Genomic DNA, 22901 nt, shown 5'->3' with positions numbered 1-22901 from the left:
TACTCTGGACACTATGAAGCACTGATGAAAGAAACTGAAGATGACACAAAGAAATGGAAAGACATTCCATGCCCATGGATTGGAAGAACAAATATTGTTAAAATGTCTATACTACCCAAATCAATCTACAAACTGAATGCAATTCCTATCAAAATATCAAAAGCATTATTCACAGAACTAGAACAAAAAATCCTAAAATTTCCATTGGACATTGGGGAGGGTATGTGCTTTGGTGAGTGCTGTGAAGTGTGTAAACCTGGCGATTCACAGACCTGTACCCCTGGGGATAAAAATATATGTTTATAAAAAATAAAAAAAATTTTAAAAAAGCTAATTCCAGGGGTTAAATAGGGCTCTAATGTTATAGCTGCGTTATTTATATCTATAATATTGAACATGGAAGTAACCCATGTATCCATCGACTGATGAATGGATAAAGATGCGATATGAAGAGGAGTCAAGATGGCGGAGAAGTAGCAGGCTGAGACTACTTCAGCTAGCCGGAGATCAGCTAGATAGCTTATCTAAAGATTGCAAACACCTGAAAATCCATCGGCAGATCGAAGAGAAGAAGAACAGCAATTCTGGAAACAGAAAAACAACCACTTTCGGAAAGGTAGGACCAGCGGAGAAGTGAATCCAAAGTGACGGGAAGATAGACCCCGGGGGGAGGGGCCGGCTCCCGGCAAGCGGCGGAGCAACAGAGCACAAAATCGGGACTTTTAAAAGTCTGTTCCGCTGAGGGACATCGCTCCAGAGGCTAAACCGGGGCGAAGCCCAGGCGGGGTCAGCGTGGCCTCAGGTCCCGCAGGGTCACAGAAGGATCGGAGGTATCTGAGTGTTGCAGAGCTTGCGGGTATTGGAACGGGAAAGCCGGCAACAGAGACAGAGCCGACAGTAAGCTCACAGCCCGGTGTAACCTTGAACCGGTCGCAGGCTCGGTGAGCTCGGAGCGCGGCCCGAGGTCAGGCAGACGGGAGGAACTGGGCGCTGTTCTCTGAGGGCGCACTGAGGAGTGGGGCCCTGGGCTCTCGGCTCCTCCGGGCCGGAGACCAGGAGGCCGCCATTTGTATTCCCGTCCTCCGGAACTCTACGGAAAGCGCTCAGGGAACAAAAGCTCCTGAAAGCAAACCCGAGCGGATTACTCACCCCGGCCCCTGATAAGGGCCGTGCAATTCCGCCTGGGGCAAAGACACTTGAGAATCACTACAACAGGCCCATCCCCCAGAAGATCAACAAGAAATCCAGCCGAGACCAAGTTCACCTACCAAGGAGTGCGGTTTCAATACCAAGGAGAGCAGCAGAATTCCAGAGGAGGAGAAAGCAAAGCACCGAACTCATGGCTTTTTCCCTGTGATTTTTTTTAGTCTTGCAGTTAAAGTAATTTTTTTCTTTTTCATTTTTTGTTTTTTTTTCTCGCCTTCTGGTTAAATTTTTTTTTTAACTTTGACCTTTTTCTTTTTTAACGTTTCTTAACTAGTTTATCTAATATATATATTTTTTCTTTTTTATATTTTTCTTATTTGTTTTCATTTTTTAAATTTTTTTCTTTTCTTTTTTTTTCTTTTTTCTTTTATTTTCTTTCTTCCTTTTTGAACCTCTTTTTATCCCCTTTCTCCCCCCTCACGATTTGGGATCTCTTCTAATTTGGTTAAAGCATATTTTCCTGGGGTTTTTGCCACCCTTTTAGTATTTTACTTGCTCCTTCATATACTCTTATCTGGACAAAATGACAAGAAGGAAAAATTCAACACAAAAAAAAGAACAAGAGGCAGTACCGAAGCCTAGGGACCTAATCAATACAGACATTGGTAATATGTCAGATCTAGAGTTCAGAATGACAATTCTCAAGGTTCTAGCCGGGCTGGAAAAAGGCATGGAAGATATTAGAGAAACCATCTCGAGAGATATAAAAGCCCTTTCTGGAGAAATAAATGAACTAAAATCTAACCAAGTTGAAATCAAAAAATCTATTAATGAGGTGCAATCAAAAATGGAGGCTCTCACTGCTAGGATAAATGAGGCAGAAGAAAGAATTAGTGATATAGAAGACCAAATGACAGAGAATAGAGAAGCTGAGCAAAAGAGGGACAAACAGCTACTGGACCACGAGGGGAGAATTCGAGAGATAAGTGACACCATAAGACGAAACAACATTAGAATAATTGGGATTCCAGAAGAAGAAGAAAGAGAGAGGGGAGCAGAAGGTATACTGGAGAGAATTATTGGGGAGGATTTCCCCAATATGGCAAAGGGAACGAGCATCAAAATTCAGGAGGTTCAGAGAACGCCCCTCAAAATCAATAAGAATAGGCCCACACCCCGTCACCTTATAGTAAAATTTATAAGTCTCAGTGACAAAGAGAAAATCCTGAAAGCAGCCCGGGAAAAGAAGTCTGTAACATACAATGGTAAAAATATTAGATTGGCAGCTGACTTATCCACAGAGACCTGGCAGGCCAGAAAGAGCTGCCATGATATTTTCAAAGCACTAAACGAGAAAAACATGCAGCCAAGAATACTATATCCAGCTAGGCTATCATTGAAAATAGAAGGAGAGATTAAAAGCTTCCAGGACAAACAAAAACTGAAAGAATTTGCAAACACCAAACCAGCTCTACAGGAAATATTGAAAGGGGTCCTCTAAGCAATGAGAGAGCCTACAAGTGGTAGATCAGAAAGGAACAGAGACCATATACAGTAACAGTCACCTTACAGGCAATACAATGGCACTAAATTCATACCTCTCAATAGTTACCCTGAATGTGAATGGGCTAAATGCCCCTGTCAAAAGAAACAGGGTATCAGAATGGATAAAAAACCAAACCCATCTATATGTTGCCTCCAAGAAACTCATTTTAAGCCCGAAGACACCTCCAGATTTAAAGTGAGGGGGTTGAAAAGAATTTACCATGCTAATGGACATCAGAAGAAAGCAGGAGTGGCAATCGTTATATCAGATCAATTATATTTTAAGCCAAAGACTATAATAAGAGATGAGGAAGGACACTATATCATACTCAAAGGGTCTGTCCAACAAGAAGATTTAACAATTTTAAATATCTATGCCCCCAACGTGGGAGCAGCCAACTATATAAACCAATTAATAACAAAATCAAAGAAACACATCAACAATAATACAATAATAGTAGGGGACTTTAACACTCCCCTCACTGAAATGGACAGATCATCCAAGCAAAAGATCAGCAAGGAACTAAAGGCCTTAAACGACACACTGGACCCGATGGACATCACAGATATATTGAGAACATTTCATCCCAAAGCAACAGAATACACATTCTTCTCTAGTGCACATGGAACATTCTCCAGAATAGATCACATCCTCGGTTCTAAATCAGGACTCAACCGGTATCAAAAGATTGGGATCATTCGCTGCATATTTTCAGACCACAATGCTCTAAAGCTAGAACTCAACCACAAAAGGAAGTTTGGAAAGAACCCAAATACATGGAGACTAAACAGCATCCTTCTAAAGAATGAATGGGTCATCCGGGAAATTAGAGAAGAATTGAAAAAAATCATGGAAACAAATGATAATGAAAATACAACGGTCCAAAATCTGTGGGACACAACAAAGGCAGTCCTGAGAGGAAAATATATAGCGATACAAGCCTTTCTCAAGAAACATTAAAGGTCTCAGGTACACAACCTAACCCTACACCTAAAAGAGCTGGAGAAAGAACAAGGAAGAAACCCTAAGCCCAACAGGAGAAGAGAAATCATAAAGATCAGAGCAGAAATCAATGAAATAGAAACCAAAAAAACAATAGAACAAATCCACGAAACTAGGAGCTGGTTCTTTGAAAGAATTAATAAAATTGATAAACCCCTGGCCCGACTTATCAAAAAGAAAAGAGAAAGGACCCAAATAAATAAAATCATGAATGAAAGAGGAGAGATCACAACTAACACCAAAGAAATACAAACTATTATAAGAACATACTATGAGCAACTCTACGCCAATAAATTTGACAATCTGGAAGAAATGGATGCATTCCTAGAAACATATAAACTACCACAACTGAACCAGGAAGAAATAGAAAGCCTGAACAGACCCATAACCAGTAAGGAGATTGAAACAGTCATTAAAAATCTCCAAGCAAACAAAAGCCCAGGGCCAGACGGCTTCCCGGGGGAATTCTACCAAACATTTAAAGAAGAACTAATTCCTATTCTCCTGAAACTGTTCCAAAAAATAGAAATGGAAGGAAAACTTCCAAACTCATTTTATGAGGCCAGCATCACCTTGATCCCAAAACCAGACAAGGATCCCACCAAAAAAGAGAGCTATAGACTGATATCCTTGATGAACACAGATGAGAAAATACTCAACAAAATACTAGCCAATAGGATTCAACAGTACATTAAAAAGATTATTCACCACGACCAAGTGGGATTTATTCCAGGGCTGCAAGGTTGGTTCAACATCCGCAAATCAGTCAATGTGATACAACACATCAATAAAAGAAAGAACAAGAACCATATGATACTCTCAATAGATGCTGAAAAAGCATTTGACAAAGTACAGCATCCTTTCCTGATCAAAACTCTTCAAAGTGTAGGGATAGAGGGCACATACCTCAATATCATCAAAGCCATCTACGAAAAACCCACCGCAAATATCATTCTCAATATAGAAAAACTGAAAGCTTTTCCGCTAAGGTCAGGAACACGGCAGGGATGTCCATTATCACCACTGCTATTCAACATAGTACTAGAGGCCCTAGCCTCAGCAATCAGACAACAAAAGGAAATTAAAGGCATCCAAATCGGCAAAGAAGAAGTCAAATTATCACTCTTCGCAGATGATATGATACTATATGTGGAAAACCCAAAAGACTCCACTCCAAAACTGCTAGAACTTATACAGGAATTCAGTAAAGTGTCAGGATATAAAATCAATGCACAGAAATCAGTTGCATTTCTCTACACCAACAGCAAGACAGAAGAAAGAGAAATTAAGGAGTCCATCCCATTTACAATTGCACCCAAAACCATAAGATACCTAGGAATAAACCTAACCAAAGAGACACAGAATCTATACTCAGAAAACTATAAAGTACTCATGAAAGAAATTGAGGAAGACACAAAGAAATGGAAAAATGTTCCATGCTCCTGGATTGGAAGAATAAATATTGTGAAAATGTCTATGCTACCTAAAGCAATCTACACATTTAATGCAATTCCTATCAAAGTACCATCCATCTTTTTCAAAGAAATGGAACAAATAATTCTAAAATTTATATGGAACCAGAAAAGACCTCGAATAGCCAAAGGGATATTGAAAAAGAAAGCCAACGTTGGTGGCATCACAATTCCGGACTTCAAGCTCTATTACAAAGCTGTCGTCATCAAGACAGCATGGTACTGGCACAAAAACAGACACATAGATCAATGGAACAGAATAGAGAGCCCAGAAATAGACCCTCAACTCTATGGTCAACTAATCTTCGACAAAGCAGGAAAGAATGTCCAATGGAAAAAAGACAGCCTCTTCAATAAATGGTGCTGGGAAAATTGGACAGCCACATGCAGAAAAATGAAATTGGACCATTTCCTTACACCACACACAAAAATAGACTCAAAATGGATGAAGGACCTCAATGTGCGAAAGGAATCCATCAAAAACCTTGAGGAGAACACAGGCAGCAACCTCTTTGACCTCAACCGCAACAACATCTTCCTAGGAACAAAGCAAAAGGCAAGGGAAGCAAGGGCAAAAATGAACTATTGGGATTTCATCAAGATCAAAAGCTTTTGCACAGCAAAGGAAACAGTTAACAAAATCAAAAGACAACTGACAGAATGGGAGAAGATATTTGCAAATGACATATCAGATAAAGGACTAGTGTCCAGAATCTATAAAGAACTTAGCAAACTCAACACCCAAAGAACAAATAATCCAATCAAGAAATGGGCAGAGGACATGAACAGACATTTCTGCAAAGAAGACATCCAGATGGCCAACAGACACATGAAAAAGTGCTCCATATCACTCGGCATCAGGGAAATACAAATCAAAACCACAATGAGATATCACCTCACACCAGTCAGAATGGCTAAAATCAACAAGTCAGGAAATGACAGATGCTGGCGAGGATGCGGAGAAAGGGGAACCCTCCTACACTGTTGGTGGGAATGCAAGCTGGTGCAGCCACTCTGGAAAACAGCATGGAGGTTCCTCAAAATGTTGAAAATAGAACTGCCCTATGACCCAGCAATTGCACTATTGGGTATTTACCCTAAGGATACAAACGTAGTGATCCAAAGGGGCACGTGCACCCGAATGTTTATAGCAGCAATGTCCACAATAGCCAAACTATGGAAAGAACCTAGATGTCCATCAACAGATGAATGGATCAAGAAGATGTGGTATATATACACAATGGAATACTATGCAGCCATCAAAAGAAATGAAATCTTGCCATTTGCGACAACATGGATGGAACTAGAGCGTATCATGCTTAGCGAAATAAGTCAAGCAGAAAAGACAACTATCATATGATCTCCTTGATATGAAGAAGTGGTGATGCAACATGGGGGCTTAAGTGGGTAGGAGAAGAATAAATGAAACAAGATGGGATTGGGAGGGAGACAAACCATAAGTGACTTTTAATCTCACAAAACAAACTGAGGGTTGCTGGGGGGAGGGGGTTTGGGAGAAGGGGGTGGGATTATGGACATTGGGGAGGATATGTGCTTTGGTGAGTGCTGTGAAGTGTGTAAACCTGGTGATTCACAGACCTGTACCCCTGGGGATAGAGTATTATGCCTCCATCAGAAAGGATGAATACCCAACTTTTGTAGCAACATGGACGGGACTGGAAGAGATTATGCTGAGTGAAATAAGTCCAGCAGAGAGAGTCAATTATCATATGGTTTCACTTATTTGTGGAGCATAACAAATAGCATGGAGGACATGGGGACTTAGAGTGGAGAAGGGAGTTGGGGGAAATTGGAAGGGGAGGTGAACCATGAGAGACTATGGACTCTGAAAAACAATCTGAGGGTTTTGAAGGGACGGGGGGTGAGAGGTTGGGGTACCAGGTGTTGGGTATTATAGAGGGCACGGATTGCATGGAGCACGGGGTGTGGTGCAAAAATAATGAATACTGTTATGCTGGAAATAAAAAAATAAAAATAAAGAAGAACTAATTCCTATTCTCCTGAAACTGTTCCAAAAAATAGAAATGGAAGGAAAACTTCCAAACTCATTTTATGAGGCCAGCATCACCTTGATCCCAAAACCAGACAAGGATCCCATCAAAAAAGAGAGCTATAGACCAATATCCTTGATGAACACAGATGAGAAAATACTCAACAAAATACTAGCCAATAGGATTCAACAGTACATTAAAAGGATTATTCACCACGACCAAGTGGGATTTATTCCAGGGCTGCAAGGTTGGTTCAACATCCGCAAATCAGTCAATGTGATACAACACATCAATAAAAGAAAGAACAAGAACCATATGATACTCTCAATAGATGCTGAAAAAGCATTTGACAAAGTACAGCATCCCTTCCTGATCAAAACTCTTCAAAGTGTAGGGATAGAGGGCACATACCTCAATATCATCAAAGCCATCTACGAAAAACCCACCGCAAATATCATTCTCAATATAGAAAAACTGAAAGCTTTTCCGCTAAGGTCAGGAACACGGCAGGGATGTCCATTATCACCACTGCTATTCAACATAGTACTAGAGGTCCTAGCCTCAGCAATCAGACAACAAAAGGAAATTAAAGGCATCCAAATCGGCAAAGAAGAAATCAAATTATCACTCTTCGCAGATGATATGATACTATATATGGAAAACCCAAAAGACTCCACTCCAAAAGTGCTAGCACTTATACAGGAATTCAGTAAAGTGTCAGGATATAAAATCAATGCACAGAAATCAGTTGCATTTCTCTAAACCAACAGCAAGACAGAAGAAAGAGAAATTAAGGAGTCCATCCCATTTACAATTGCACCCCAAACCATAAGATACCTAGGAATAAACTTAACCAAAGAGGCACAGAATCTATACTCAGAAAACTATAAAGTACTCATGAAAGAAATTGAGGAAGACACAAAGAAATGGAAAAATGTTCCATGCTCCTGGATTGGAAGAATAAATATTGTGAAAATGTCTATGCTACCTAAAGCAATCTACATATTTAATGCAATTCCTATCAAAGTACCATTCATCTTTTTCAAAGAAATGGAACAAATAATTCTAAAATTTATATGGAACCAGAAAAGACCTCGAATAGCCAAAGGGATATTGAAAAAGAAAGCCAACGTTGGTGGCATCACAATTCCGGACTTCAAGCTCTATTACAAAGCTGTCATCATCAAGACAGCATGGTACTGGCACAAAAACAGACACATAGATCAATGGAACAGAATAGAGAGCCCAGAAATAGACCCTCAACTCTACAGTCAACTAATCTTCGACAAAGCAGGAAAGAATGTCCAATGGAAAAAAGACAGCCTCTTCAATAAATGGTGCTGGGAAAATTGGACAGCCAAATGCAGAAAAATGAAATTGGACCATTTCCTTACACCACACACAAACATAGACTCAAAATGGATAAAGGACCTCAATGTGCGAAAGGAATCCATCAAAATCCTTGAGGAGAACACAGGCAGCAACCTCTTCGACCTCAGCCGCAGCAACATCTTCCTAGGAACAACGCAAAAGGCAAGGGAAGCAAGGGCAAAAATGAACTATTGGGATTTCATCAAGATCAAAAGCTTTTGCACAGCAAAGGAAACAGTTAACACAATCTAAGGACAACTGACAGAATGGGAGAAGATATTTGCAAACGACATATCAGATAAAGGACTAGTGTCCAGAATCTATAAAGAACTTAGCAAACTCAACACCCAAAGAACAAATAATCCAATCAAGAAATGGGCAGAGGACATGAACAGACATTTCTCCAAAGAAGACATCCAGATGGCCAACAGACACATGAAAAAGTGCTCCATATCACTCGGCATCAGGGAAATACAAATCAAAACCACAATGAGATATCACCTCACACCAGTCAGAATGGCTAAAATCAACAAGTCAGGAAATGACAGATGCTGGCGAGGATGCGGAGAAAGGGGAACCCTCCTACACTGTTGGTGGGAATGCAAGCTGGTGCAGCCACTCTGGAAAACAGCATGGAGGTTCCTCAAAATGTTGAAAATAGAACTGCCCTATGACCCAGCAATTGCACTATTGGGTATTTACCCTAAGGATACAAACGTAGTGATCCAAAGGGGCACGTGCACCCGAATGTTTATAGCAGCAATGTCCACAATAGCCAAACTATGGAAAGAACCTAGATGTCCATCAACAGATGAATGGATCAAGAAGATGTGGTATATATACACAATGGAATACTATGCAGCCATCAAAAGAAATGAAATCTTGCCATTTGCGACAACATGGATGGAACTAGAGCGTATCATGCTTAGCGAAATAAGTCAAGCAGAGAAAGACAACTATCATATGATCTCCTTGATATGAAGAAGTGGTGATGCAACATGGGGGCTTAAGTGGGTAGGAGAAGAATAAATGAAACAAGATGGGATTGGGAGGGAGACAAACCATAAGTGACTTTTAATCTCACAAAACAAACTGAGGGTTGCTGGGGGGAGGGGGTTTGGGAGAAGGGGGTGGGATTATGGACATTGGGGAGGATATGTGCTTTGGTGAGTGCTGTGAAGTGTGTAAACCTGGTGATTCACAGACCTGTACCCCTGGGGATAGAGTATTATGCCTCCATCAGAAAGGATGAATACCCAACTTTTGTAGCAACATGGACGGGACTGGAAGAGATTATGCTGAGTGAAATAAGTCCAGCAGAGAGAGTCAATTATCATATGGTTTCACTTATTTGTGGAGCATAACAAATAGCATGGAGGACATGGGGACTTAGAGTGGAGAAGGGAGTTGGGGGAAATTGGAAGGGGAGGTGAACCATGAGAGACTATGGACTCTGAAAAACAATCTGAGGGTTTTGAAGGGACGGGGGGTGAGAGGTTGGGGTACCAGGTGTTGGGTATTATAGAGGGCACGGATTGCATGGAGCACGGGGTGTGGTGCAAAAATAATGAATACTGTTATGCTGGAAATAAAAAAATAAAAATAAAGAAGAACTAATTCCTATTCTCCTGAAACTGTTCCAAAAAATAGAAATGGAAGGAAAACTTCCAAACTCATTTTATGAGGCCAGCATCACCTTGATCCCAAAACCAGACAAGGATCCCATCAAAAAAGAGAGCTATAGACCAATATCCTTGATGAACACAGATGAGAAAATACTCAACAAAATACTAGCCAATAGGATTCAACAGTACATTAAAAGGATTATTCACCACGACCAAGTGGGATTTATTCCAGGGCTGCAAGGTTGGTTCAACATCCGCAAATCAGTCAATGTGATACAACACATCAATAAAAGAAAGAACAAGAACCATATGATACTCTCAATAGATGCTGAAAAAGCATTTGACAAAGTACAGCATCCCTTCCTGATCAAAACTCTTCAAAGTGTAGGGATAGAGGGCACATACCTCAATATCATCAAAGCCATCTACGAAAAACCCACCGCAAATATCATTCTCAATATAGAAAAACTGAAAGCTTTTCCGCTAAGGTCAGGAACACGGCAGGGATGTCCATTATCACCACTGCTATTCAACATAGTACTAGAGGTCCTAGCCTCAGCAATCAGACAACAAAAGGAAATTAAAGGCATCCAAATCGGCAAAGAAGAAATCAAATTATCACTCTTCGCAGATGATATGATACTATATATGGAAAACCCAAAAGACTCCACTCCAAAAGTGCTAGCACTTATACAGGAATTCAGTAAAGTGTCAGGATATAAAATCAATGCACAGAAATCAGTTGCATTTCTCTAAACCAACAGCAAGACAGAAGAAAGAGAAATTAAGGAGTCCATCCCATTTACAATTGCACCCCAAACCATAAGATACCTAGGAATAAACTTAACCAAAGAGGCACAGAATCTATACTCAGAAAACTATAAAGTACTCATGAAAGAAATTGAGGAAGACACAAAGAAATGGAAAAATGTTCCATGCTCCTGGATTGGAAGAATAAATATTGTGAAAATGTCTATGCTACCTAAAGCAATCTACATATTTAATGCAATTCCTATCAAAGTACCATTCATCTTTTTCAAAGAAATGGAACAAATAATTCTAAAATTTATATGGAACCAGAAAAGACCTCGAATAGCCAAAGGGATATTGAAAAAGAAAGCCAACGTTGGTGGCATCACAATTCCGGACTTCAAGCTCTATTACAAAGCTGTCATCATCAAGACAGCATGGTACTGGCACAAAAACAGACACATAGATCAATGGAACAGAATAGAGAGCCCAGAAATAGACCCTCAACTCTACAGTCAACTAATCTTCGACAAAGCAGGAAAGAATGTCCAATGGAAAAAAGACAGCCTCTTCAATAAATGGTGCTGGGAAAATTGGACAGCCAAATGCAGAAAAATGAAATTGGACCATTTCCTTACACCACACACAAACATAGACTCAAAATGGATAAAGGACCTCAATGTGCGAAAGGAATCCATCAAAATCCTTGAGGAGAACACAGGCAGCAACCTCTTCGACCTCAGCCGCAGCAACATCTTCCTAGGAACAACGCAAAAGGCAAGGGAAGCAAGGGCAAAAATGAACTATTGGGATTTCATCAAGATCAAAAGCTTTTGCACAGCAAAGGAAACAGTTAACACAATCTAAGGACAACTGACAGAATGGGAGAAGATATTTGCAAACGACATATCAGATAAAGGACTAGTGTCCAGAATCTATAAAGAACTTAGCAAACTCAACACCCAAAGAACAAATAATCCAATCAAGAAATGGGCAGAGGACATGAACAGACATTTCTCCAAAGAAGACATCCAGATGGCCAACAGACACATGAAAAAGTGCTCCATATCACTCGGCATCAGGGAAATACAAATCAAAACCACAATGAGATATCACCTCACACCAGTCAGAATGGCTAAAATCAACAAGTCAGGAAATGACAGATGCTGGTGAGGATGCGGAGAAAGGGGAACCCTCCTACACTGCTGGTGGGAATGCAAGCTGGTGCAGCCACTCTGGAAAACAGCATGGAGATTCCTCAAAATGTTGAAAATAGAACTGCCCTATGACCCAGCAATTGCACTATTGGGTATTTACCCTAAAGATACAAACGTAGTGATCCAAAGGGGCACGTGCACCCGAATGTTTATAGCAGCAATGTCCACAATAGCCAAACTATGGAAAGAACCTAGATGTCCATCAACAGATGAATGGATCAAGTAGATGTGGTATATATACACAATGGAATACTATGCAGCCATCAAAAGAAATGAAATCTTGCCATTTGCGACAACATGGATGGAACTAGAGCATATCATGCTGAGCGAAATAAGTCAAGTAGAGAAAGACAACTACCATATGATCTCCCCGATATGAGGAAGTGGTGATGCAACATGGGGGCTTAAGTGGAGAAGAATAAATGAAACAAGATGGAATTGGGAGGGAGAGAAACCATAAGTGACTCTTAATCTCACAAAACAAACTGAGGGTTGCTGGGGGGAGGGGGTTTAGGAGAAGGGGGTGGGATTATGGACATTAGGGAGGGTATGTGCTTTGGTGAGTGCTGTGAAGTGTGTAAACCTGGTGATTCACAGACCTGTACTCCTGGGGATAAAAATATATGTTTATAAAAAATTAAAAAACAAACAAAAAAAGAAGATGTGATATGTACATAAAACATGTCACATATATATATATATATATATATATATATATATATATATATAAAATTCAACCACAAAAAAGAATGAAATCTTGCCATTTGCAATAACATAGATGGAGTTAGAAAGAAGTATGTTAATGAAATCAATCACTCAGAGGAAGTCAAATACCACATAACTCGCTTATATGGGGAATTCAAGAAAAAAAAACAGATGAACATAGGGGAAGGGAAGGAGAAATAAAATAGGATAAAATAAGATAGGGACAAGCCATACGAACTCTTAATTATAGGGAACTAACTGAGGGTTGTTGGAGGGGAGGTGGGTAGGGGAAAGGGGAAAATGGGTGATAGACATTAGGGTGTGCTCATCACTTATAATGAGCACAGTGTGTTATATGCAACTAATGAATCACTAAATTCTACCCTTGAAACTACTGCTACAGTATATCTTAACTAACTTGAATTCAAAGAAAATCTGAAAAGAAAAAAAATATTTACAGTCAAGTTTGCAAATCTAATAATCTATAATCACTATATGATTTTTGATTAAATCATTTATGCCATTAAAAAAAACATGGAAAAAGGGGGGGAAATAGGAGAAACAAATCAATAAACAGCTGTAATTGTAGAGTCACTAGTCACTCTCCACTGGTCACCAGTGTAGAGGGGATAGGAAGATGGGTTAAATAGATGACTGGATACAAGACTGCATTTGCCTTGTAGATAAAAGGGAGATATGAAGAATTATTAAACCATTATATTGCACATATGAAATTTTAAAAACTGCATGTAAACAAATTAACACAAAACTCAAAAACTAAAGTAAACATTGTCAATGTAAACAAAAAAATAAAATGAGGGTGCCTGGGTGCTCATATGGTTAAGCAACTGCCTTCAACTCAGGTCATTATCCCAAAGTAGTGGGGTGGAGTACCATATCGCACATCACCTTCTCTGCAGGGACCTTGCTTCTCCCTCACTATCTGCCTCTGCCCCAGCTTGTACTCTCTCTGCCATATAAATAAATAAAATCTTAAATTAATTAATTAATTAAATTAAAATTTTCATGTCTTAGTTACCCCATTGTATTAAAAAAAAATAAAAGTATAATGACAAGGACACCTTGTTCATTTTTTGACCACCAGTTATATGTGAAGCATCAGTCTAGGTTCCAGGGATACTCCGTGGCACACAGCCCTCAGTTCTAAAGAATGTTCTAGATTACACAGGAGAAACAAATATGTAAACTGGCAGTGTGGTAAACACTGTAACAGGGAGTGAGTATGGCATGCCATGAAAATGCAGAAACACTTATGTGACCTGTCTTGAGGGTGGGATGGGAAAGAGGGGACATCACAGGATTCTATGAGAACCCAAGAGATGCTTAAACAAGTTTGGGGGAATTTGGAAAGGGGCAGCAAAGCATTCTGTGAAAATACTGTATATCGGGTATTTTTGAATACCTAACCCAGCTTGGAGGGAGGGGGCATTGGCAAAGGGAAGGTATATCGCGGGGTACTGTAGAAATAGAAAATACACTTAAATCAGCTTGAGAGGACGGCAGGGTTGACAGGGGTGGTTGCAGGAAAAAGGACATTGTGGGGTACTACAGAAATTAAAGAGATGGGACTTTCAGAAAATTCTTGGTGAGATGACAACCTGAGTTCTGAAAATACTCTTGAAGATGGAGAAGGGAGTAGCTGTGGAGGCACTAAAGGCAGTGTGGACATTAGGGAAAAAACAAATTCTCCACTGAACGATTAAGGTTATGTCAAGGGGAAAGTCAAGAAAAAGAAAGAAGGTGGGGAAGAGGTGAGCAGAACTGGAGCCTCAAAGGGTGGGAGCTATGGCTGATTTTAAAGAGAACAAAGATGGTTAATAATAATGAGGATCCTGGAATAATAATTTTAAAAGGCAAACAAGCAGAGACTCTTGGGTAAGTCAGAAGACTCGACCTGTGGCAATTCTGAAAGGTAACGGGGCACTTATCTCAGACACTACAGTTTGTTAAGGTGTGCCAGTTGTTTTAAAAGTGTGTGTGTGGGGGGGGCGGCGCCTGGGTGGCTCAGTGGGTTAAAGCCTCTGCCTTCGGCTCAGGTCATGATCCCAGGGTCCTGGGGAGCCCCGCATCGCATCAGGCTCTCTGCTCAGCGGGGAGCCTGCTTCCCCCTCTCTCTCTGCCTGCCTCTCTGCCTACTTGTGATTTCTGTCTGTCAAAAACAAATAAATAAAATCGTTTTTTAAAAAAATGTGTGTGTGTGGAGGGGGAGTTGTATGCATTTCGGGGGGAGAGGGGAGCAGAGTTAGCACTTTGACTCTCTCCTTCAGCCAGAGTAGAGAGTCCAGAGGGCTACCTGGCATGGTGGCCCATGGTGCAGTAAGCATGTGGTATCAAGTTTCCGCCCACCTCCAGGAGCTTTCACACTTTCTCACTTCATTGTACCAAGGAGCTCAATGCTCTTCCAATCTATTCTATCACCAGGGAGTTCTGAATCCTCTACCTCACGCTGCAGCAAGTCTGGAGATTGTAGGAGTCATCCTTCACATTCTTTTCAGCTACAGGCAAAGAACATGGATAAGATGTTCTGGCCACCCCCCAAACCTACCACATCTACCCTTAGAGCTAAACACTGTTGTGAACTAAGTCCTCTAATAGGGAACCCCAAGGAGAGGTGCCTCATCTAGCTTTGTGGGGCTCAGAGGGAGCAGCTATCACACAGAAAAGAGTGGCCAGGGTACCCTCTTTCTTTTGCCTCCAGTCAGTCTTATCCTGTTTCCAGCTGTGTACAAGGTAAAGTCACTGGAGCCCGGGTCCCATAGGACCTGGGACCCACAGGGACCAATAGACATCCCTGGGCCCAGGGACCCATAGACATCAGCCTGCAGACACGGGAGGCTTCAAACGAAAGTGGGAACTATGACACCTCAGCAGCTCCAAATTCACTCAGCAAATAAGAAAAGAGTGAGAACATTCCATGATTCAGGCAGTGTGACAGAAACTGGAGCTGCAGAGAATGAAAAGGCATGATTCTGGCCCCAGAGGAGCCCTGTTTGTCAATGCCACATCCAGAGGTAGATAAGGTATGAATCTGAGGTTCGGATTACTAAGTGACTTTCCTGTCTAGAGCCACAAGGGTGGCAAGTGACAGATCCTGGACAAGACCAAGACCCCACATCTGGCCCCTGCAAATCCAGAGTGCTTTTCCATAGACCACCCTGCTGTCCATGTCTGCTTGCCACTGCACTCACAAGGTCTCTGTCTTCAAAGAAAACACGTAAAGTCCATGGGACAGGTCTCAGTAACCCCAACTGCAGCCTTGAATCCTTTGGGGAATAAGGCTGACTTTCAACTCTCTCCCTTTTATAGAAAAGGGGCTCATACAAGTCAGTCAGCTAGTAAGTGGGAGAGACTGCAGAGCAAAGATTATTGAGAATCTCCTCCATACCAGGGGCTTGCCACATATTACCTCTGCCAGGTCAGTAAGATTACCCCTGTTTCACAGGAAGCTCCAGCTAGCTCAGGGGAAGAAATAATGTCCTTCTGACACCTGCCTGAGTCTATGGTTTCTTTGGCTCTGGTGGGGAATAATCACCCCATTGTCTAAACTGGTTATTTGCACGTGTGGGCCAAGAAGCTCAATTCAGTCAGAGAACCAGTAGTACCCAGTATAGAGTGGGAGTATACTGCAATCTGCACTGTAGAAGAGATGACTGCTGGAATCCTGAAGGCCTCAGGCAGGAGGCTCCACAGGGAGACACAGAGGCTTGGGTGACCTGCCTTAGCCCAGCAAGGAAGCAATTAATGACCCAGACTCATTCCTCCCTGGGCCTGGAGGTTTAGTGTATCTCCCACTCCTTTGCACCCCCCCAACAACACACTACATTGGTGCTGCAAAGAGTTAATCTTCATTTGATTAAGCAAAAGATGAGCAAGGGTGGGATTTCCGGTGGCTGTGAGAAGAATGACAGGGCTAAGGGAGAGGGAGGGAAAGGAGCTTCTGGAAGGTGGTGAGAAAAAGAGAATATTCATTGTTTCATTTACATAAATTCTTTGAGCTTTGAGCAGTACCTAGAGGGGACACAAGCTGGGAACCTCTTGCTGTGTAAGTCAGCAACCTAAGCTGGCCCTATCCCCGAAGAGGTTCCACACAGTGAGTGGAAAAGCTGCAGTTTCAGTTGCCAGAATGCCTCTGAAGTAGATTGAGTTTCTGGGTCCTAGAATACTCCAGTTGTGTAGGGGACTCAGGAATAGAGAGCTCAAAAGTCCCCAGTGCATAGCAAGAGTGGCAGCTGCCATTTCCTGAGTGCCTAAATCACGCCAGGAACTTTGATGTTTGTTTTCGTACATTGTCTCTAATGTTTGCAACAGACCAGCAAGGTAGGCACCACCAGGCCAAGTTTATGGAGGAGGAAACTCAGGGTCAGATATCAGAAGCAAGTTGCTAGGATCACCTGGTTGGCCAGTGACAGCCTTGGACATGAAGCCAGGGCCAGGGCCAAGCAAGTCTGAAGCCCACACTACTATAGTAAAACAACAGACTGCATCACCAGGGCACCTGGGGCTCCACCCAGCCTTGGGAAAGTCCTCTGTCTTCTACCTCCACCACAACCCAGGGTAAAAGTGAGAAGGAGCATGCTGGGGTGGGGTGAGGAGGCATGGGAAAATAAGGTTAATAAGCCATTTGGGGATTAGCTGTGGATATTCCTTTACTCTGAATTATTGTGGCCCCAATTGCTAGGCACCTTTCAAGAGCTGCTGTGTGTAGAATGAATATTTCCTTCCAAGACAAATGTATCCTTCTCCATCACAATACGTTGCTTAGAAACATCCCACCCTGAGCATGCCATCAATCCTCAGATTCCCAGGTCCTGGTTATCACACAGTGAACCAACCAGACTGCAACCTTTCTGGGCCTGCAATACTGCTGGCTGATGCTGTTTCCAATCCAGAAGGTACGATGGGTCACCGGAACTCTACCTTGAGCAGATTAGAGTGCCTGGGATAAGATACAAGCAGCAAGCAGTTGGCTATCTGCCCATGCAAGAAGACAGGCTGGAGGGTGAGTCTTCCTTGAGACCCGTGTTGTGGCCATGGCCCCAGCAGTCAGGTGACGAGCAGACCACGGACATGGTGAAAGACATGAAAGATATGGATTCTGCCTGGGTTCTCATTCACCTCGTGAGGTGGGTAGGGGCCAGGATCCCTCTGTCTCCTTCTTTTGGCAGAAGCAAAGAATTCCAGTCTTCTGAAGGGAATTATTTTGAAAGCAATGGTGGTGGTGGAGAAGGGTGATTGCTATGAAGATGTACTGAGACCTATATACAGGTTACTCCAGGGATTGTGAGCCATGAAACCATTAAACATCAAAGAGCTAATGGAATTTCTTTGAAAATCTGTGTGAGGAGCTTGCACAAAGGAAGGTCTCAACTCAGTCAAAGCTATATAGAAGAATAGCGCTGGAACAATCCAGGGCTTGCAGAACAGATTTTGGGAAGGAAAGTAGACTCTAGGTTTGTACTGCTCATCACTTAACAGACATAAAACTCATACAGGGTAGTTTGAAGGGGAGGGTAGAGCCCATAAGCTGCTGGTGAAAATCAGGCCCAGTTCTTGACTGGTCAACCTCTGCCTCAGTTCCTTGTGACAAATGACACCCTTGCAGATGTTATCTCAGAGTAGGCAACCTATGAGAAGTGCCTGAAACCCCTCCTATAACTATGACCAAGGAGGCCCTTGGATTCATTCTCGGCCTTTAAAGTTTCAGAAATAACCAGGCCTGTGTTATTTTGGATGTTGTGATTGTCTAACAATTCATCCATTTGCTCATTTGACACACATTTACAAAGGTCTATTTGTGCTAGTCACAGTTCCAGTCACCTGGGATACATATATGAACAAATCACAAGCTCTTTTGAGGGAAAAAAAAAACAACCCAGAAAATAAAAGGTAAACCTTTTAAATAACAAATTAGGCAGTACCTAAGAAGGTGATGCTTAACTCTTGTTGGCAGGGGTGCAGGGCGGGGGGTAGTTGTAAGCTCACACAGAACAAGGTAAAGGTGGATTAGAAATGTCAGGAAAGAAAGGAATCATTAAGTTCTCCTAAAGGGTAGGCAGTGTGGATGGCAGGATGGAAAGAAATGAAAAAGTTGAGGGTGTCCACCTTGCTGATATATAAAGGAAGTTTTGTTCCTAGCAGAAGGACCAGTTAGTGCAAAGGCTCCAAAGCCCAGGAGTGTTTAGGCACATTTGAGGAAGGGTGGACAGCCCAGTGTGGCTGCTGTGGAATGAGCAAAAAAGACAAGTCGGATATGAGGTCAGAGATTAAATCCCCCATTATGTGGGGGCTAGTAGGCCATTTTAAGGAACTTGGCTCTTGTTTGCAGTAGAATGTGGGGGGTTGGTGCAGAGGATGGGGATAGTGAGGGGGGACTGAGCAGAGGAGTGGCACAATCTCACTTATCTTTTGACTACTTACTATGTTAAGAATAGAGTGAAAACAGGCAAGGGTGGGAGCAGGAACACCTGGTAAGAAGCTATTGCTGAAAGTCAGGCTAGAGATGATGGTGGTTTGGATCATCTACAGGTAACAGTAGATATGGTAACAGCTGCTCAGTTTCTGGATACAGTTTGAGGTTGATATAACAGAATTCCTGATGGTTTGGATGTGGAGTGTCAGAGAGGAAGGAGTCAACGCTGACTCCAAGGTTTGGGGTGGGGTTGTTTTGCTTTGTTTTGGGGGGGGGAGGGGTTGTTTTTGTTTTTGTTTGTTTGTTTGTTTGTTTGTTTGTTTTTCCTGAGCAAGGAGTAGGATGGAATGTCTGTCAACTGATAACTGGCTGTGGCTGGAACAGGTTTTATAGTTGGAGGAGAGGATCAGGTATTCAGATCTGGACATGTTGAATTAAGATGTCTCTTGGACATTCAATGTGAATTGAATAGGCAGCTGTATAGAATTTGGTTGTATAGAAGTCAGGAATTTGGCTGAAAAGTTGTGCCTAAGATGTACAGAAGGCATTTAAAAGCCATGACACTATATGAGATCAGTTAGGGAGTGAGTGCACATAAAGAAAAGCAGAAGATCATGGACAGAGACCTGTAGCATAAAGGGATCAGGGGGAAGAGGAGACGCTGACTGAGAAGGCTAAGAAGTTCCACCAGCACTGTAGACCAAGAATGTAGTGTCCCAGGAGCCATGTGAAGCAAAGTATATGAAGGGAGAGTCAGTGGTCCACTATGCTCAAAGTGCTGACACCAGATGAGATAAGAGAAGTGAGAATTGACCCTTGGATTTAGCAATGCATAGGCCTCTGGTGACCTTGATGAGAGCAGCTTCATTGGAAGGTTTGGGTGATAGGGCCTGCTTTGGACAGGTTTAAGAGACAATGGGAGGTGCTGCAAAGGGGAGCAAAGAAATTGGCCAGCATCTGGTGGGGGAAGAGAGAGTTAAGAAAAGAATTACTTCAGATGGGAGAAATAGTATTGTGCTGGAGGGAAGTATGCAGCAGGGAGGAGGGGAAATCAACAGCACAGGGACCAGACAGAATTGCTGGAGCAGTAACTTTGAGTAGGCAGGAGGGCACTTGGACCTTGGAAAAAGAGCAGGACTAGAACATGCACAAGGAGTTGCAAATCATGTAGTTACCAGATTGGGTATAGGTCAGCTACACTTGCTGCCCCCACTGAACTCCTCTAGCTGAAGTCAGGCACCTGCCTATTTGTTGAGCCTCCATGTCTGCTGAGCATCTATTATGTACCAGGCATACTTCAGAGCACCTTGGTAACACTTAATACTCCAAACAACTCAATAATGTGGGTTATATTGTGATCCCCATTTTATAAGCTAGAGATGTGCTGCAGAAGCTGTTCAGATGGGTTGGTCGAGGGTACTCAGCAAACAACTGGGGGAGTAAAGTTTTGACCCCAAACAGTCTGACTCTCAAGGCAGTCTTATAACCACAGGTCCAAACCTGCTGGCAAGTCAGAGTGTGGAAGTACTCTTGCTTCCTCTTACATTGTTATGAAGCCTCCCCACTGAACAAATCACAGCTACTTGGAATGACCACCTGAGAGCCACAGTCTCTATGTGTGAGCACTTGCCTCAGTTTCCTATATGACACAGCTGGAGCTCTATTCAGTGCTGGAGGTACATCCTAAGCATGGGGCTGAGTAGCAGAGCCCCTGTGATCTTGACTTGCTTAAACCAGACCCCTCCTCTGAAGGCTGGCCCAGCTCCAAGTGGAACAGACACCCCAGAACCACAGAACTCACCTCTCCTTGACTTGAGAACATCCTTACCACCTGAAGATCTGTTTTATGACCAAGCCAGGATAGCAGCTCTCTGGGGACCTTGACAACTCTGATCCAACTAAAAGGCCACTGTGTCATTCAGAACACTATCCTTTGGTCACACACACACACACATGTACACACACACCATCTGTTTGTTCTTGGTTGGGCTTCCTTCAGTTGGTTTCATTCTGAAGTCTTCCTACTCCCTACTAAACTTGTCTAGTAAACAATCCCATCTGATATGACCCCAAGGAATGAGCTTCACAGTGAGGTAAAGTAAGCCTGAGACTAGATAAAACTTTCACAGGATTGGGTCTCGGGTCACAGGGTCTGAGCCTATCCCAGGAAAAGAATAATCATATGGCTAATCTAAGCCATTGAGAGTGAATTCAAACTCCACGAGAAAAAAAGAACAGAGGAAAAAGAGAGGGTACTGGGGCCATCAGAGACCCAGATTTGGAGGGCGGTTAATTTTATAGATGAGTTCCTTCAAGGCACACACACACACACACACACACACACACACACACACGCTCCGAGAGCCCTGACCCAGAAATGGCAATCAAGGCCTTGAAGGCACCCAGTTCTCTGCAAATGGACATTTTGTATTGTTTTACTCTGTTTTCCCGACAGACAAAGGCTGCTTCAGTTAACATGCTTGAAACTGTATCCTTCTTTTCAGAGACAAGCTTCTCCAAGATGTCTCCCATCCCTGCTGCAGGGACTGCAGTAAAGACTGCCATTGAGCTGGTCCTCAGGCATCACTGGCCCATGTTGGGGTGGAGTGGGGGGCAGCAGCCACCAGAGTTAGGTAATCAACATTTCTGAAGTCCTAGTAAGATAAACAAGTGCTGGACACCAATGGATCAACAGCTGAGGTAAACTACGCAAGGCCAGTGGAAACATGCTGGCCCCAAACCCAAGGTTTCTACTTGGGGACCTAGTTGAAGTTACCTATCTTGTACATCACCAAAAACACAAACAATGCCTCTTGCTTTATAGACATGCTGTGGAAAATAAATCACCTGATGATCTCCACAAAGCTCCTAGACTGCTGCTTCTCAAACTGTCTGTGGTGAAGGATGAGTATTTTCTTTTACCCCAAGTCAGTCACTCATGGATCAATACATTTGTATAACACAAGGAAAGTAAGTTAATAGAAATAAGAAAAATAGCAAAGACACACAAAACACAAGCCCTGATTTTGTTAACATCATAGAGACTCTTGCCATCATAAATACAATGATGCTATAAGAACTTTCTAAACATGTACTCTCAAATTATGTACTTACCACAGATCGGTAGCACACTTTTGCAAAGCAGCAAGTGTCCACGGACTGCACGCTCATCCCTTCAGTTCTGGCACAGTGCCTGGCCCATCAGAGACATCCAATCAGTGGTTGCTATGGCAAGGGAATTATTACAAAATATGGTCCTTATCATGAAGGAGATTAAATAACAAGAAATCACAAGTAAAAAGAAGAAGAAATACCAAGTGATTCGCTTGCTGACGGAGTGTCAAGAGAGTTGTTTGCCCAAGAAGGAGTATAGGAGTTCAAAAAGAAGATATCTCAGTAGTCAAGACTTCCGCTGGGCCTTGACAGTCAAGGAAGGATGGAACTTACTTTGTAGCTTTTTGTATTTTATCATTGTAGGAAAGCTTCATGCTCATTGCACACATTTCTGCCAGTCCTGGAGGTATCAAGAGTTTGGGAAATATTTAGCCTTAACCCCACCACCCAGAAGTTACCTGTGCTAACATTTGTGGGTGTACTTTCAATGCATAGTCAGGAAGATGATACT

The 22901-nt window shown here is 42.3% G+C and overlaps 1 long non-coding RNA gene across 2 annotated transcripts in view; it reads right to left on the bottom strand.

The window, feature by feature from the left end:
* LOC116583377 overlaps positions 1-22661 on the bottom strand; it is a 175245-nt gene extending 152584 nt beyond the window's left edge. The window contains exons 1-2 of one of the 2 annotated variants that reach the window (XR_004282703.1): positions 22591-22661; positions 22391-22501 (exon numbers count right to left, since the gene is read on the bottom strand). This is a non-coding gene — a long non-coding RNA (uncharacterized LOC116583377). Of the gene's footprint in view, positions 1-22390 lie in introns of both variants that reach the window. The other variant, XR_004282702.1, reaches the window with a different exon arrangement.
* Between the last annotated feature and the right edge of the window lie 240 nt (positions 22662-22901).

Source organism: Mustela erminea, chromosome X, assembly GCF_009829155.1.
Source record: "Mustela erminea isolate mMusErm1 chromosome X, mMusErm1.Pri, whole genome shotgun sequence".
NCBI lineage: Eukaryota > Metazoa > Chordata > Mammalia > Carnivora > Mustelidae > Mustela > Mustela erminea.
The sequence above is the reverse complement of the archived record's forward strand: the minus strand, read 5'-3'. Positions and strand labels throughout refer to the sequence as shown.